The 16142-nt window shown below is 43.1% G+C and overlaps 1 long non-coding RNA gene across 6 annotated transcripts in view; it reads left to right on the top strand.

The window, feature by feature from the left end:
* The window catches only part of LOC133512297 (uncharacterized), an 85049-nt gene that overhangs the window by 20802 nt on the left and 48105 nt on the right, over positions 1-16142 (top strand). Inside the window, exon 4 of one of the 6 annotated variants that reach the window (XR_009798159.1) lies at positions 2350-2453. The exons of the other annotated variants lie outside the window; for them this stretch is intronic. This is a non-coding gene — a long non-coding RNA (uncharacterized LOC133512297). Of the gene's footprint in view, positions 1-2349; positions 2454-16142 lie in introns of those variants that run through there. 6 annotated transcript variants of the gene reach the window in all.

Genomic DNA, 16142 nt, shown 5'->3' with positions numbered 1-16142 from the left:
ACTTTTTAAATCATTCACTGCTGTGGATGTTAACATTCAAAAACAGAATCATAGGGTTTATTGCCACAGACGTATATATAAAATACGCTTTTCAATGTGTAGGCCTGGAAGAGGGTCTCACTCAGCTCGTCTCTGAAAATCAGGTTTTGTAAACCACTGTAAAGATGAACATGCTTGTATGGAGGTAAAGTACTGCATTGCTTTGAATTTGGAGTCAGCACAGGATTTGAGTAGAAGATAAACATTAGGAGCTGAAATCTGACACCAACATGTTAGAAGCCAGATAAGTTTAAGCACTTCACACAGACGTATGTTATAAATAGTGTGTCACGTTCAGTGTTGAGAATATTCATTTTCTATATGAACTAGTTCAAAGTTCAGTTCATCGTTTCAAAAATGAAATATGTCAGTTCATAGTTGAGAATTAAAAAATTTAACTAAGGTTACGGTTCCAAAAGAGAAAAAAGTTCATAGTTTTTGTTCAATGCTGTATGTTGCTGATGGGCTAATACCCTCAAAATACTGGCAATTCATTTCCTCACTGCTGTTGCCCATTCAGTCCGTATTATTATTATTATTAGCTGCACGTGAGTAACTATAAGTAAAAACTTGCTTGACTGATCGTTTTTTCACAATAATTATATTACAAAATAAATTCCATATTGTGAAGTTGGATCCTCGTGTGTTTTCAATCTGTAAAAATATGCCATCAAATGCCACTCATCTTTTGTTTTATAGTTTTGCATACAATAAATCATTATTGTATTAGAGTCAAACTCACTGTTCTGTTCTGACATAATTATTTTCACAAAAATGTGTTTTTCTCCATTTTGCTCCGAAACTGATCTTCAACCCATGTTCTACTGATGATTATTAAGGAATGAATGCGGTAGAAACAAAAATTTTCTTGTGAAAGAAGAGAGCCTCTTCTGTCTTTTGGGAGGTTGGGTGCTTTTATTGACCATAATGTTCTGTGGGTCTTGAAAGATCAAAATGCTCTAAAACAGCTGGCAGGAAAGGCTACTTTGCCCAACTTTGCATCGAAAATAGCTTGCAGAGAATGACTTCAGCTACCTGAGAATTGTTTCATATTGTGAAGAATAAATGCATAATATACAATCGCTGCTCCGTAAGTGATACGAAGCAACTAAAATGAAGTCAGATTATACAATCGCTGCTACCAAGATTAATTTCTTTGTGGTACTTGACAGGTGAATTAAGTATTTATTGATTTCTTATTTCAATCATTCCAATTTGCCATCCTTAATGCGTGAGCTCACTCAAAGGTCACACTGGCCTGCTACAACGCTGAGATAATCAGGGATCTTTGTTTAGATTAATCTGACTTCAAATCTGTTTAATATTTTTTCTGTGATCTGAAAGGGGGAAAAAATGTAACGTAATGATGGAAATCGGTCTCAAATTTGAAAGCACACCTCTACCATAGCTTTATTTATTTATTTATTTATTTATTTATTCATTCATTCATTCATTCATTCTCGGCAGTGCTTCCAGACCAAGTGCAGGTATGATTAACGGTGGGAAGATAACAATGTTGCACACGCAGCTATTCAAGCTTTTCTCTGTCACAATTGCAGGGAGGAGGAAAAATAATACATAATTAAGATGACAGTTCAATACAAGAGAGCAGTGTTTGTTTGTGTTTTTCGAAGAGAAATGACTTGCTCGTAGAATACCAATCTTTCACATGGTATCGCTAACGCTGCATAACACATCTGGCTTTTCCGTTGAATTTTAAACCATTTGAATCCAGTCTAGGTCATACAATGGACCGCGAGCGAAATTATTTGTGACAACGCTGCTTGGGTGACAGAAGGTGTCAATTAGTTTACCGATGATATTAATTAAAACACAAACAAGTTATCCGAGTCACTGGGAAAGTTTCAATGACATTCCCAGAGGCGAAAAAAAGTTCACATGGTCTGAATGTTATGAATATATTTTGTATTCATCGCAATGTTAATACATTCCATGTAAATGCGGTTTGGTTATTGGGTTAAATTTGAACAGAAGCGCTCTAAAAGCCTCACCTCAGTCGCAAATTGAAGGACGGACGCTCGCGAGGGAGACAATCGATGATGCAGGCAATTACGCCCTCACGTCGGCTGCCGGCTGGGCGCATGGAGGACGGACAGCGGTGTGCACGGTGCAGTTCAAAGGCAATTTAAGGAGTGATTACGAACAACACTGAGGGCCGAAATTCAGGAGTGGATGCGGCAATGGTTTGACAGGACCGAGCCCCGCTCCCCCATGATAAGCGGGCATAACACATTTGTCAGCTCTATTTGTCTTTCGTTTTCTGAGTGCATAATCTCGCATGTCTCACAGGGAAACACGGCTCGCGATCAGTTTGATATATGAAACCAAATGCGACAGATGGAGTAATGGAGCGGGCCGTTGTCGTCATGCATTCCGGCCACATAGCCGAACTCCCCGATGTCGTGTGTTACCCATCACCTCTGCAGAACATCCCGGACTTGGCCGGGATCTAAGTGCGGTCGAGATGATTGAAGAAAATCACGTCTTATCATGTTCACAGTGACACGATGCAACACTGCAACTGAGGTGGGAGGGTGGGGAGTTTGTTTACAACAAGAAAGACACTTTTAAATGTTTCAAAATACAACCCTAGGCAGCACGATTCTGAGGTCCCGGGTTCAATCCCGGACCTGCCTGTGTGGAGTTTGCATGTTCTCCCCGTGCGTGCGTGGGTTTCCTTCGGGCACTCTGGTTTCCTCTCACATTCCAAAAACATGCAGCATTAATCGGACACTCAAAATTGGCCCGAGGTGTGATTGTGAGTGCGGCTGCTTGTCACGACGTGCCCTGCGATTGGCTGGCAACCAGTTCAGGGTGTGCCCCGCCTCTTGCCCGTTGACAGCTGGGATAGGCTCCAGCACTCCTCGTGACCCTCGTTAGGATAAGCCGTGAAGAAAATGGATGGATGGAATCCAACCCTAATTCCAATAAGAATAGAAAAATAAAAAGGTGTATAGAAAAATTAAAATACATTAAAAAAAATGTAATGCTTAAATGTATGATTTGCAAATCATGTTCCACCTACAGTATATTTTATTGAACAGACTACAAAGATGAGGTATTTAATGTTCAAACTGATAAACAACACATTTTATTTTATGCCTCATAATGGACCACACATTTTCAATGTGAGACAGTTCTGGACTGCAGGCAGGCCACTCTAGTACCCACACTTTTACTACAAAGCTGCGCTGTCATAATACATGCAGAGTGTGTTTTGGCATTGTCTTGCTGAAATAAGAAGTTACTTGGATGGCAGCATATGTTTCTCAAAACCTGTATGTACCGTTCAGCTTTAATTGGTGCCTTGACAGATGTGTAAGTTAACCATGCAATTGGCGCTATCACAGCCACATACCATCACAGATGCTGGCTTTTGAACTTTCCATCCACAACAGTCTACATGGTTCTTTTCTTCTACAACCCGGAGGACAGCAATGTCCATAACTTCCAAAAACAATTTCAAATATGGACTCGTCGGACTGCAGAGAAGCCAGTGGAATTTCTGAGTGTTGTTGATAAATGGCTTTTGCTTTGCATCGTAGAGTTTTAAGTTGCACTTACAGATGTAGGGTTCATTTTGGCAGCTGTCAGTGTGCATGTCACGCAGAGAGAGGCAGAAATGTGAGGAGTGTGGCAATAAAAAGTTCTACTTAATTGCCAATGTGTAGATCGGGCTTCGAGACAATCTGGCAGCTTTTGAGTGCCTCGTTGTCAGCCGTGAGTGTGCGCATGTCACTCAGAGAGAGGCGGAAGTGCAGGGAGGGTGTCATTTTTTTTTTTTTCAACTCGACAGCCAATGTGGGGACCGGATCTTCATGCTGACGTGGCTGCTTTAGAGCACTTCATTGCCGCAGTGTGGAAAAGACACACACTGACTTTGTGGGATATATTCTAGCCACCAGAGGCTCTAAGATGATATCGTGTATTTTCACAGCTCAAACATCTATTTATGTGTGGGCTTATAAAGGATGCTAGATGTAGTCGTACCCAGTTCTCTACGTGGTAGAAGTGTTATTTGAGTGATAGTTGACGGGCAAGGTGTTTCACCAGTTGGAGGCCTCAATTTTCATACTTGGCATTTTTTTTTCATTCTCATCTGACGGGATTTTAATTGCACTGTTCTCTGTTGTGTGTCAAATCAGAAGATATATTTTTACTTTTGGCTGTGTGTGTATGTGTGCGTGTGAATGTGTAGAAAGCAAGAGAGAAATCAGTGCGAGTGTAGTATGATTTTTGAAGGGGAGCATTTACAAAGCAGAGCCCTCCTTTATCACAGTTATCTGCTTCCAAAGCCATCCATCCTCAGGAGACTGCAATAACGCACTCTCTCACTTTACATATTCAACCAGATTCTGTATCATCCAGCGTCCGTTTTAGTCCTTCATCATACTGAATGTGGACTATTGTGTCAGCAAATATAAATTAGGGGAACGAATCCTATTAGTCAAAATGAATATTTGCATATTGTAAATTAGTGTGGAGTTTTAATATAACCAACATACTGAGTAGTAGTATTTCCTGGAGTCATAGATGCGGTATCGCACAATCTCTTCGCAATAAAAAGAAGCATTAATATTTAGACGAGAACTGCTGCGTTGAGAAACATCACCACTGCCAGACGAAGAGAACCTGGCCGCAGTAAGAAGAAAGTACTTGACCATAATTAGTTTGTGAGAATCTTGGTGTTGCAGTCTCTAGGTGGACAGATGCAGAAGATAGATGGGTGCATACAGTCGATGACTAGACAGGGCGAAAACAGTTCGCGGAAGTCCCTTTTTCCCTCCAGTATTAGTGCCCAAAGCCATACACATAAAATGCTGCTAGGATGAGTTCTATGTGGAAGGACTTTACTCACCCATTGACCTCAACTTTATTAGTCACTGTTAGAATGACGAATACATTGTAATGACAGTCTCCTGAAGCAAGGTACACACAAGCATACGATGCAGCCTTACGTCACACATTTTTCTTCTGTTTTGATGACAGTCAGGAAAGGCACGATTATTTGCTTATCAAAGGCCCGAGCGAGCGGCCGTAAGCAACTGAGGTGCATCATTGCACAAAACAATGGCTGCCGCACTCCAAGCGATTTAGCAGCGCACATCTACTAATACGCTGAAAGGGAGAAACTGTGACTGCGCGGGGTTGTCAGGCTCCAGTATATTGTAATGACTTATATTTTATTGAACCACAAAAACATGGTACAAACTACAAGAAGGAAAGGGTGGCTACAATAAGAGGAATTTGGCAAGAATTGATTGCTCCATTCATCGATTTACACATCCATTTTGGGGACAAAGATGCTCCATGCTTTTTTTTTTTTTTACAACCATAGGTACAATTTATTATTTTCCAGTTTTTCACAAAAACTATAGGCCTTTACAACAGATGTTTGGTACAATGGCTCAACCAACGAATATCCTGATGATTTAGAAAGCCCATCTGAACAGTCCTCTTCATCTTGCAGTTTATATTTTGACATTCCCAGACCAATACGACACTTAAAAATTGATCAGCAGTACCATGCTACGACAAAGCTTCAGAGAGGATATTCTTATAGGGAGGTGCCCATTGAGTGTCACAGTGCCATCAGTAGGATGCAACATGAAGACAGAGACTGGAGGAGTCATTGAAAGGCACAGAAGTGAACATCCTTTGAAATGTATTGGTCGATTTCAATCAAACATATTGTTCTCCTTGTTCGAGAAATAGCACTGAAACATTCAACAGATGGACATTCGAAGGGTTAGCAATGGGTCATGTGACGTTTCAGTCCATCTTGAAACTCACCAGAAAGCCAAACATCTCAAACTTTTTGTGAGTAGTGTATCTTTATTTGTGAAGTGCTGCGTTGCCACACAACTTGTCGATTTTGTGCCTGTAAAATCTGTGCACCACTTAAAGTCTGTGATCTCTGACCTTACAAATGTTTGTCTGGATGAAAAAACACATACACTGAGGGGCAAAAAAAAAACAAAATCCCACACACAGCAACATATTGAAGAAATTGCTCCCTGAAGAGTGAGAACATCGGAGTGAAGGCTTTGCATTCACTTTTCGGGCTTTTCCCTTGCAATAACATCTTTAAAGTTGGTGACAGGTTAGCCGTCTCCTCCACTCAGCTGGGGAGATCGCAGTGACAATGAATCAATGCGATACAAAAACATGGCCCAGAATTTTTGCTATTTAAATGGATTCCGTAGTGGTGTTTTAAGAGTAAGTGATGCAAAGTCAGTGTTTGTTTCTTCAAAGTGCTGATGGTGGTGTTAATTGTCCGAACGAACCTTTGTGACACACAATAAATTGAAATCAAATGCATAGTGATTAAACATTATCTGTGCTTTAGATTAAACTCAAAGCAGCTCTTCCTATCATTTGACTTTCATGTAAGAAACAAGGGTGTTTTGGCCTTTTATTACCTCCTGGATTATCGCATTTCATCGTGTAGTCCAGACATTGGACAGTGACATGACTTCAAAGTGGTTGGATCTTCACATGGCCAATTTGATGATGTCATGGTCAGAGGAACTCGCTGTTACTGTGACCAGGAGCGAGTCTAGCTCGAGTGCTTAGTGCGAGTGTTTGATTGATTGCATGGATCTATGAATGTGAGAGCAAATGGTTGTTGGTTTTTATGTGGCCCAGGACTGGCTGGCAACCAGTTCAGGGTGTACCCAGCCTGCCGCCTATAGTCAACTGTGATAGGCTTCAGCACGCCTGTGACCTTAAGGATAAGCGGTACGGAAAATGATTGAATGAATAAATAATAATCGGCTCTGCTGCAGCCCATCCCAGCTACTGTATCGATGGGGGAGAGGTGGGGTACACCCTAAATTGGTCACCATCTCGTCTCAGGGCACATACAGTGGGTAAAGAACGTATTCAGGTTTTTTTAATTGCTTAAAAACAGCCTACCAAAATAAGGCTGGCCTTGACATAGCCTCAGACATATTTTCAGGAATAGTAAGTTAACAAAATATTTTCTTGGTTGAAGTCCAAACCTTCTTATCCAATCCATTAAAAAGTAAATTCCAATTAAACTCCAAAACAAGCCCCTTCCATGTGATTGATCTTTTCAAGGTTATGCACATTTAGATACCAAGGTATACTGCACTGACAATGAAAATGTTGTACACTCTTCTGATGAGGACGAACAAAATGTGGGCAATTGTAGTGGTGATTGCTCTGGCGTGTCGTCTTTAGTGCGGTGCACAACTACAAATGTTTCATTTCTGAGAGACTATGACATCAAAATAAGTGCAATAAATGAAGAATCACACCTGTGGAAGAAAATGTAATAGGAAACAAGGAGTAACAAATGGCATTGAAGCTGCTCTGGCAGAAATACAGCAAGATACAAGCCATGGGAATCAGTGGGTGGGCAATATCTTCCCAGAGGCGCCTGCTGTGCCTCATATGACAATTCCCCAACGTGAGAGCAGATGTTGCTCAATACGCACAAACGGGGCAGTTTTTCGCCCAGGTGACTTGCAAGCCATGGGGGTGAGGCCACACATGTTGATCATTCTCACAGGGCAAGCTTTGTAAAGAATGTTTGGGTGGGTTGGATCAGATGATTCCAAAGCAGGCCATGTGCTGCCACCCTGTGAAGGTGAAACTTCAAAAGAGGGATTAAGTTATTGCATCTTGAAGGAAGTAGGAGGAAATATCAGTATGGTCCAGGAAAATATTGACGTCTCTTCCTACAACACTCCACTTTCACATTCAGTACATGAACTAGAATACTTTCAATCTTTTATTTAGTATCCATCCATTTTCTGAGCTACTTATCCCCACAAGGGTCGCTGGAGTGCTGGAGCCAATCCCAGTTGTCATCGGGCAGGAGGCAGGGGACATTCTGAACTGGTTGCCAGCCCAACGCAGGGTACATAGAAACAAACGATCATTCGAACCCACAATTGTCACGACCCATCAAGACGGAGGTAGGACCCAAATGCAGGAGTACACGGGAGATCCCCACCCCCAACCCAAGTCTGGTGGCTGTCAAGGCCACCAAACGCGAGGCGTCCGGGTAGACAGGTCAGGGGGACGACACGGACGGCAAGTTCCAGGATCCCCACGGGGCGATTCGGGTGGACGACCTCGCTGAGGAACCAAACGGAGAAGCAGGAACCAGACCAACGCATGCCACTGCTCCGGACAAGGACCTCCCATGCCGTGGTTGCGAGATGACCAGGGATTGGTCACCACCGAGGCTTGGTCAGGAGGCAGCCATGGATCGGTCGCCGCCGAGGCTCGGTCACGAGGCAGCCAGAGATCAGTCCCTGCCGAAGTCTGGTCACGAAGCGGTCAGGAATCATCTGGAGTGAGGAGGACGGCGGAGAGAAGAACCAAAGCCATGACCGCCACAATCACCATCACAGCCATCCCGAGGAACCTCCATCTCCGGAGTGGCTCATCAGAACTCCCCAGCTCCTGTCACCATCGAGACAGGGGCGTGGGAGGGCCGCGGACCAGTCGTTGCTGGTACTCTTGGACTGCAACATGAGGCGGCTGGGGAACCGGCGCCACCTCCTGGACAGCAACGTGAGGCGGTGGTGGCGGTGCCACCTCCTGGACAGGTGGCGGAGCCGTTCCCACTGCAACATGCGCTTGGCTTGATAGTAGATCAGTTGCCACTGCCGCGTGAGCAAAAGTCAGTAACGAGTCTGTCGCAGTTGCGACGTCAGCCATCGCTCGGCTGGTTCTCTAATCCTTGACAGACCTGGGCCGTGAGAGCCGCCAGTTCGGCGCTCTGCCGCTCTAACCCCGCCCGCATTTTGCGGCAGAACACCTCATGATTTGACGGCTCCTCCTCCCTCTGAGCTGGAAGCTTCGCCACCATCTGCGGGTCTGCGGGTTTAACCGTTGCCGGTGAGGATTGGGTGGACGAGGACGGCGTCTTTGTTGCCGCGCAGCGGGAGGCACACGGGGGCGTCCAGCCTGGACGTCTCCTCTGGCCGCCACGTGGAGGACCCGGGTAGATGGCCAAGCAAGTTCCTTCAAATGGGTTGGAGGACTTGGAGCTACTGGGCGAAAACGCTCGGGAGCTGGAAACGTAGGGAGGTGAAACAAACTTACTGGGTTTAAAGATCGGACGAAGAGATTCATCGTGGAAATAATCCGAGTCATAGTCAGGTAGCTGGCCATATAAATCACGGTCCTCCTCGTAGTCCGAAAAATCAGAGTCCAACAGAATGTGAGGTGCTGGACGGGTCGTGGTCGGGACGTATGCATAGCTTGCTGGCGGAGTGTGTGACACGGATGTGGAGAACATCATGGAGCCTACCCGGATCAGACAGGCTCCGGCAGTCGGTCTACCAAGCGTCGGTCCCGGCAACGCCGGGTCTTTCCTGCTGGGTCCTGTTTTGGCCAGATCGTTCTGTCACGACCCATCGAGATGGAGGTAGGACCCAAATGCAGGAGTACACAGGAGACGCAGAGCTAATTCGGGAAAAACGTTTGTTCCAGGGTCGGGGATCAGGCAGGCAGTCAGGTGCAGCAGCGGTAGTCAGGACGTCGGGCGTGGAGAGCAGTTCAGCAGACAGGCAGGAGTCGGTACACGGGAGATCCATCAAAGCAGGCAGGAGTATCAAAGGAGTCAGGCTTACGGGGTTGGTCGGAGGACAGGCGGAGGTCGGTGCATACGGGAATACGATCAGAGATACGGGAGTGCTGGAACGGGGCGTGAACCGCAGCGATCTGGCGCCGGACCAGTCGTCCCCATGGTCCTATTTACACCAGGGCCCATCAGCCAGCATGAGGCGCAGTTGTGTGCCTCGCAATCAGCACGACCGCACGGGCACCCGCGCAGCCAGGGCTGGACCGGCAGGATCATGACAACAATCGCACATAAGGCTTATTTTGAGACTCCATTGCATCTTTTTGGAATGTGGCAGGAAACCGGAGTGCCCTGAGAAAACCCACACAGACACGGGGAGAACATGGAAACGTCACACAAGGGGGGCCGGGATTTGAACCTCGCCCCTCAGAACTGTGAGGCCAACGCTCTACAGCTGCTCCACCATGCCAGCTCTTTTATGCAGTCAATGAGAAAAAAAACAGTTGTTCTCATATATTGGGTGACCTGGAAGTGCAAAGCAATATAACAAATTATGACACACTTTAACATTTCAGAAAACACAAAAACAAAATCCCTTACTCTCTACAATGAGGCTTACAGGCAGAAGGTTTTACGCAAAAAGCCCATCTCTCAAAATATGTTCCTAACTGGCCAATGGGGATGAGCGCAGCTGTTAAAGCAAATGGGGGGTGATCACTGTGGTCCTTAGATACCGTACCTCACAGACCAGTTACCCCAATTTATCCATTTTCACTCCGTTGCACCCATCTGACAAATTGTATGGTCTCTCAGCCCGCCATTGTCGGGGAGGACTGAACCGTTTCTTCACCAATTACAGAAAGCATGGCTTTGAAAGCCATCCTGTTAAGCCTGTCTGCATTACAGTCAGGATAAAAGCTTGGAAATGCTGCTGGTTTGCTAAGTCATGGGAAGAAGGCCGTCATTAGACTGACTGAAAAATTGAACGAGCCATGCTTAGGATAGCTGTCAAAAGATGGAGAATGTAAGTCGATTGACCCGTGGCATCTTAAATATGGGCTTTTGCAAAAGGAGAAGCTAAATTTTATTTGTCAAATAATGTGACGGGGGTACTCGAGTTTCAGTCCTAGGATAAACAAAGCAGAGTGGTTGTTTCAATATTGAAGACGGTGTTTGAAAAATAAATATATTGTTTCACTGACTTCATTGTTAATGACACATTTACTAGATGTCACGTTGTTTGCCACTTCGATTGACCTTTATATATTTTTTGCATCTCAACAAAATATTAAGGATTCTAAAACTGTAGTTCCTAACTAAATGTGCAAAAAATGGACAAGCCTCATTTGTTAATCGTCCGACTGGTGCGGTGGCAATTACACACAAAGGGTGTGTTTCCCAAAATGTATTTCATCAGCTGAAATGATGATGATGTATTCCTCTTCATATGTCACTGGCATAGATGACAAATATTTAATATTCAGATTAAATACTAATCTCCAGACTAGTTAAGTGAAACTGGCCAATCTTCTGGTTGCCATTGGTGTTGATGTTAGTAAACACAGGACCAGGGAACATGGAGGCTGGGGAATGGGGGTGGGGTGCTGAATGGTTTGTCTGGGGACCACATTTCAGAAACTGTGCCAGATTATTTACCATTTTAGTCCAAAAACAAAATGCCAACAAATTCTTGGAATGACTGATTTTACAGAAGAATATTCAGATGATAAGACAGACTTGTGAAACCTCGAACATATCTATCCATCCATCCCAAACAGCTTTTACCAGTAACTTTATGTGACTCTCACTTTGCCCTTCGACTGTCCACGACTTTCTACTCGGACTTTTTAACCTGTGGTGATTGGGACTGCATGCCAAATGAATTTCAGTCTCTCTCCGTGTTGGTGGCTCATTCCATCTCCCACCTGCATGCACTTTGAAAACCGCATAGTAGTTTTATGTGGGTCATTAACTCTGAATAACACCCACAGGCAATGTGACACAAACTGTTGTACAGCCGGGGTTTCAAATCATTTGGGCTCAGTCATTATACGCAGCATTTTTTTGGTGATTGTACTTTTTAGTCACTCTTCTGAAAATTGAGTTGTCTACCTGAAACTTATATAAGCAATCATTTGTTGCGTCGAGAGGTAGGTCAACACCAAAAAGTCCAAAATTAACATATGACTAACATGAAAGAAAAACCACAATGATTGTAAGTATATGACACATTTTCTTTTATATATTCTGGTATGAACATGTTGACGATGGACGCTAAGCGCAGCTCAGTTGCAAGTCTTGCAGTGAACATCTGCCTGAAGCTGCTCCCCAAGGTGGCTGATCTCCCTGTGACCCAAATTTACAAACGTCTCTGTGGATGTGTCGTTACTATTTTCAGTATCGCAATTCTGTGGGGCAAGAGCTTGATGTTACATCGTGTAATCTTTTACTGTCCTCCGATCTCAAAAAGAAGAAATGGCGCGACAAATGAGTGCAGTCGGCCCCCCACACAATTAGTTACATCTTCTCTGTAATTTGAAAGTGCAAAAGCATATTTGCATATGAATGCATTGTGGAATATGATGAACAATACAACTAATTTGAGAAACCAGTTCCTCGTTACCATTGTGCGATTCCGAGAAAGCGGCATGAAGTATCTACAATTTCCGATGAAAGAAGGCTAAGAGAAACAAATGTCCCAAAATGGGCTTGGTTGAGCTGCACCGTAGCTTTGATGATTAAATGCAGCTAGTGGGCAGTAAACATGATCCAAAATCCAGGTGAAATATCATTACTAACAAATGTTGGCTTTACATTGCAAATCCAAGTGCCCTATTCGAACTTTAATGCCTCTATCTGTCTATTTACTTTATTATTTTCAAATGCTAAATGAATCTATTATGGCTTTGTTGCCAGGAACAGAAATCATGAAACAGCTATCTTGTGCAGGAGGCCAAACTGCATGAAATTAGCAGATAGCTTGATTTAGATCTGAAGATATACAATTCCATGGCCTTTCTTTTTGTTTAAGGTTGCATATTACTCAAATCCAAATTGAAATTTGAAAGCAGAACAATGTGAATTGTGTCTGTTGAACCACTCAGTGTAAATCCAGCCCAAGATGGTTTTCAGTTTGGTTCAGTACATACTGACTCTTAGAAAATCATTAGTCTTGTATGGTTATGTTAAACAGGTCCATGCAGGGTGGAAGAGTTGGCAGAAGGTGTCTGGTGTTCTATGTGACAGAAAAGTCTCTGCTAGGATCAAGGGCAAAGTTTATAAAACAGATGTGAGGCCAGCCATGATGTACGGATTAGAGACGGCTGCACTGAAGAAACAACAGGAAGCAGAACCGCAGGTGGCAGAAATGAAGATGTTGAGGTTCTTGGTTGGAGTGACCAGATTGGATACGTTTAGAAATGAGCTCATTAGAGGGAGAGCCAAAGGTGGATGTTATGGAGACAAGGTTAGAGAGAGCAGACGTGGATGCTTTGGATATGTTCAGAGGCGAGAGAGTGAGTATGTTGGTAGAAGGGTGCTGAGGATGGAGCTGCCGGGCAAGAGAGCGAGAGGAAAACCAAAGAAAAGGTTGATGGATGTTGTGAGTGAGGACATGAGGACAGTGGCCGTTGAAGAGGAAGATGCACGAGATAGGCTGAGATGGAAAAATATGACACGCTGTGGCGACCACTAACGGGACAAGCCGAGAGGAAAAGAAGATAGTCATGTTAAAACTAAGGATATCTTCACAGCTTTGTTTATATTATTGTCTAACTATTTCAATTATGTTGTGCACAGAATATTTTTTGTTCTAGCTCTGCTAGCAGTATATAGTGACACACAGAACTAACCCTTTCCAGGCAGGGGTTGCAAATTTGCAACAGGTTTAATACAATCGAAAATTTTAAGTTCAAAGTACCAATTTCTGAAAGTATCAGATTTTTCTCTCTGCAAAATTTTATTTGGTCCAGAGAGGGTTAATTGGATGGCAAAAGGTACAATACATCTGTGCACCCTTCATAAGTCATGGCTAATTTAACAGTTTTGTGTTCAGTCAAACAAACCCAGATTTCATAAGTATGTACATTTGACCTGAGACAAAATAATAATTGAAGTATTTATGCTTTTGATCACATTTTTGTCTTGTGGTTTAGCGTGAGGTTTCGCTGATGTAAAATAGGTGCCTTGGCTCAACAAAGATTGGAATATAGTAATTTCATCATTATGCTCCTAAATAAAAACTCAGGGTGTTGAATAAGTCTGATACAATGCAAAGAGACAGAGATTTTATAATTCACAAACACACACACACACACACACACACACTCCATACCTAGTTAAACCTGGAAGAGGAACACTTTATTCTTTTCAAGTGCAAAGGACGGTGGGAATATCATATAACTATGTCTATTGAAGTCTCGGCCATTTGTATTTCTGCTGCATCCAAAGCTTTGCTCCATTTGGACCTTTGTGCACATTTACAGCTGCAAATTGGCAGAATAGTGAATAATAGTGATCAGTATTCTTCTTTTATGTTTTTGGTTTTGTTATTTTCTTATTTGATTTATATTTAAAAAATCTTCCAACACGGGCTAATCTGGGACCTTGGGTATCAAACTTTATGGCATATCAGGTGTTTGTATGAGAATGTAATCCTTGAGAGTGTTGCCTTTGTGCAACTCACCAATCTCTCAGTAGATACCGAAACTACAGTTATGTTTGTCACGTTCACCTTTCGCAGGAGTCATTTTCACACACCTTGTGTAATAGGTGTATATTTTCACTATCTTGGCTTCTGTAGGACGATATAGTTCAAGAAACCGTTGGGGTGTAAATCATGGCTTTGTTTGCATGGACAAATCCCTTTTGGGAGTGCTTTGGACCCATTTTTGTGGTTGTCGGTTATCGGGTTCTCAATCCCGTGTTCCTTGTCGCCGTCAAAACTGTGCTAATGTTTCTTTTGAGCTTTTGTCTTCTTGCAGAAATCCCACGGTTGCAGAGCATAAATATATTTATTTATCCACCGTTCAAGACGTTAGCAGGTCTCTCTGGAAGCTTTGTAGCAATAGGATGACTAAGCAAACATAAAGGCCAGGCTGGCAACCTCAACAAGCACAAGAGATCTGTCTTGCTGTGCTGTTGTTTCTCTTGCCTGCACGGATACTGCCGTGTCCTTATTTAGCCAACTTTGAAGAGAACAGATGCTCTTTTAGATTTTTGGGGTCCCACCATTGTAAAATTTTGAAGGCAAGGCGCTTCTGAACAAAGATATGTCAATCTTTTTAGAGCTCTGACTGTAAAAAAAAAAAAAAAGGAGTCTCTGAAGAACCACACGCAAAGATGACCTGATTTGTGACAATCTGCAACCAAATGTAAATGTTTGAGATGAGGCCTTTTTCCCAAGAGGAAAGAAAAAAAGAATCTTAGCAGCTGTCTGTTGCATATTGATATTGTATTGACAGAGGTTTTGTGTTACTGAAAAATTGCTGAATCTTTTGAACATCTGATTTTCTGACTTGTATCATAAGTAGGGATGGCTTTTCAGAAATCCGTTCCCAGTAATTTTATGTTTGCTGAATTGTTTGCTTGCTTGTTTGACAATTCTACGTACAGTATTGGTTCCTTTTGGTATCTGAGATGTTAACAAAACTGTTTAAGAAATGTAAAAAAAATATCACATCAACATTGCGCTTCACTCTGTAGGCATTACCAACCAATTTAATATATCAGATTACTCATATCCATTGATCCATTTTCTTTGCCGCTTATCCTCACGAGGGTTCCAGGGAATGCTGGAGCCTATCCCAGCTGTCAACTGGCAGGAGGCGGAGTACACCTTGAACTGGTTGCCAGCCAATCGCAGGGCACATAGAGACAAACAGCCACACTCACCATCACACCTATAGGCAATTTAGAGCGTCCAATTAATGTGCATGCTTTTAGGATGTGGGAGGAAACCGGAGTGCCAGGAGAAAACCCACGCACAGGAGAACATGCAAACTCCACACAGTCGAGGCCGGGATCGAACCTGGGTCATCAGAACCGTGAGGCCAACGCTTTACCAGCTGCCCCACCGTGCTGCCTCATATTACTTACATATAAAATATTTTATAAATAAATGGGGAAAAGGTCATCATAAAATGTTTCATGTACTTTTAAGAAAAAACGCCACAATGGGATAGAAAGTAATCCGATGCTACATTGTGGTTGAATTATTGTGCATCACGGAATTTTTTTTTATTTTTATTTTTTTACAGGTCAGTCTATTGCAATTACTCACCTGCACATCCCTGATACTGTTAGTGTTATTGGCTAAATGATTTTACTCCAGCAGTAAGGACTCTCATAAGGTCAATTGGCCTCTTATTAGCAGAAACAGATACCTTACAGAGTAACCTCGAGGGAAACATTAGGTAAGTCACCAAATAACCTGAGGCTACAAAGCACATGCCTGGAAAGTCACAGTTTTTTAAACACGAGCTAGAGTCAGTTCTATTAAATAAATTCGCAAATGCTA

The sequence above is a fragment of the Syngnathoides biaculeatus genome, chromosome 14 (assembly GCF_019802595.1).
Source record: "Syngnathoides biaculeatus isolate LvHL_M chromosome 14, ASM1980259v1, whole genome shotgun sequence".
Classification (NCBI taxonomy): Eukaryota; Metazoa; Chordata; class Actinopteri; order Syngnathiformes; family Syngnathidae; genus Syngnathoides; species Syngnathoides biaculeatus.
Note: the sequence above shows the minus strand (reverse complement) of the source record. Positions and strands in the feature narration are given on the sequence as shown.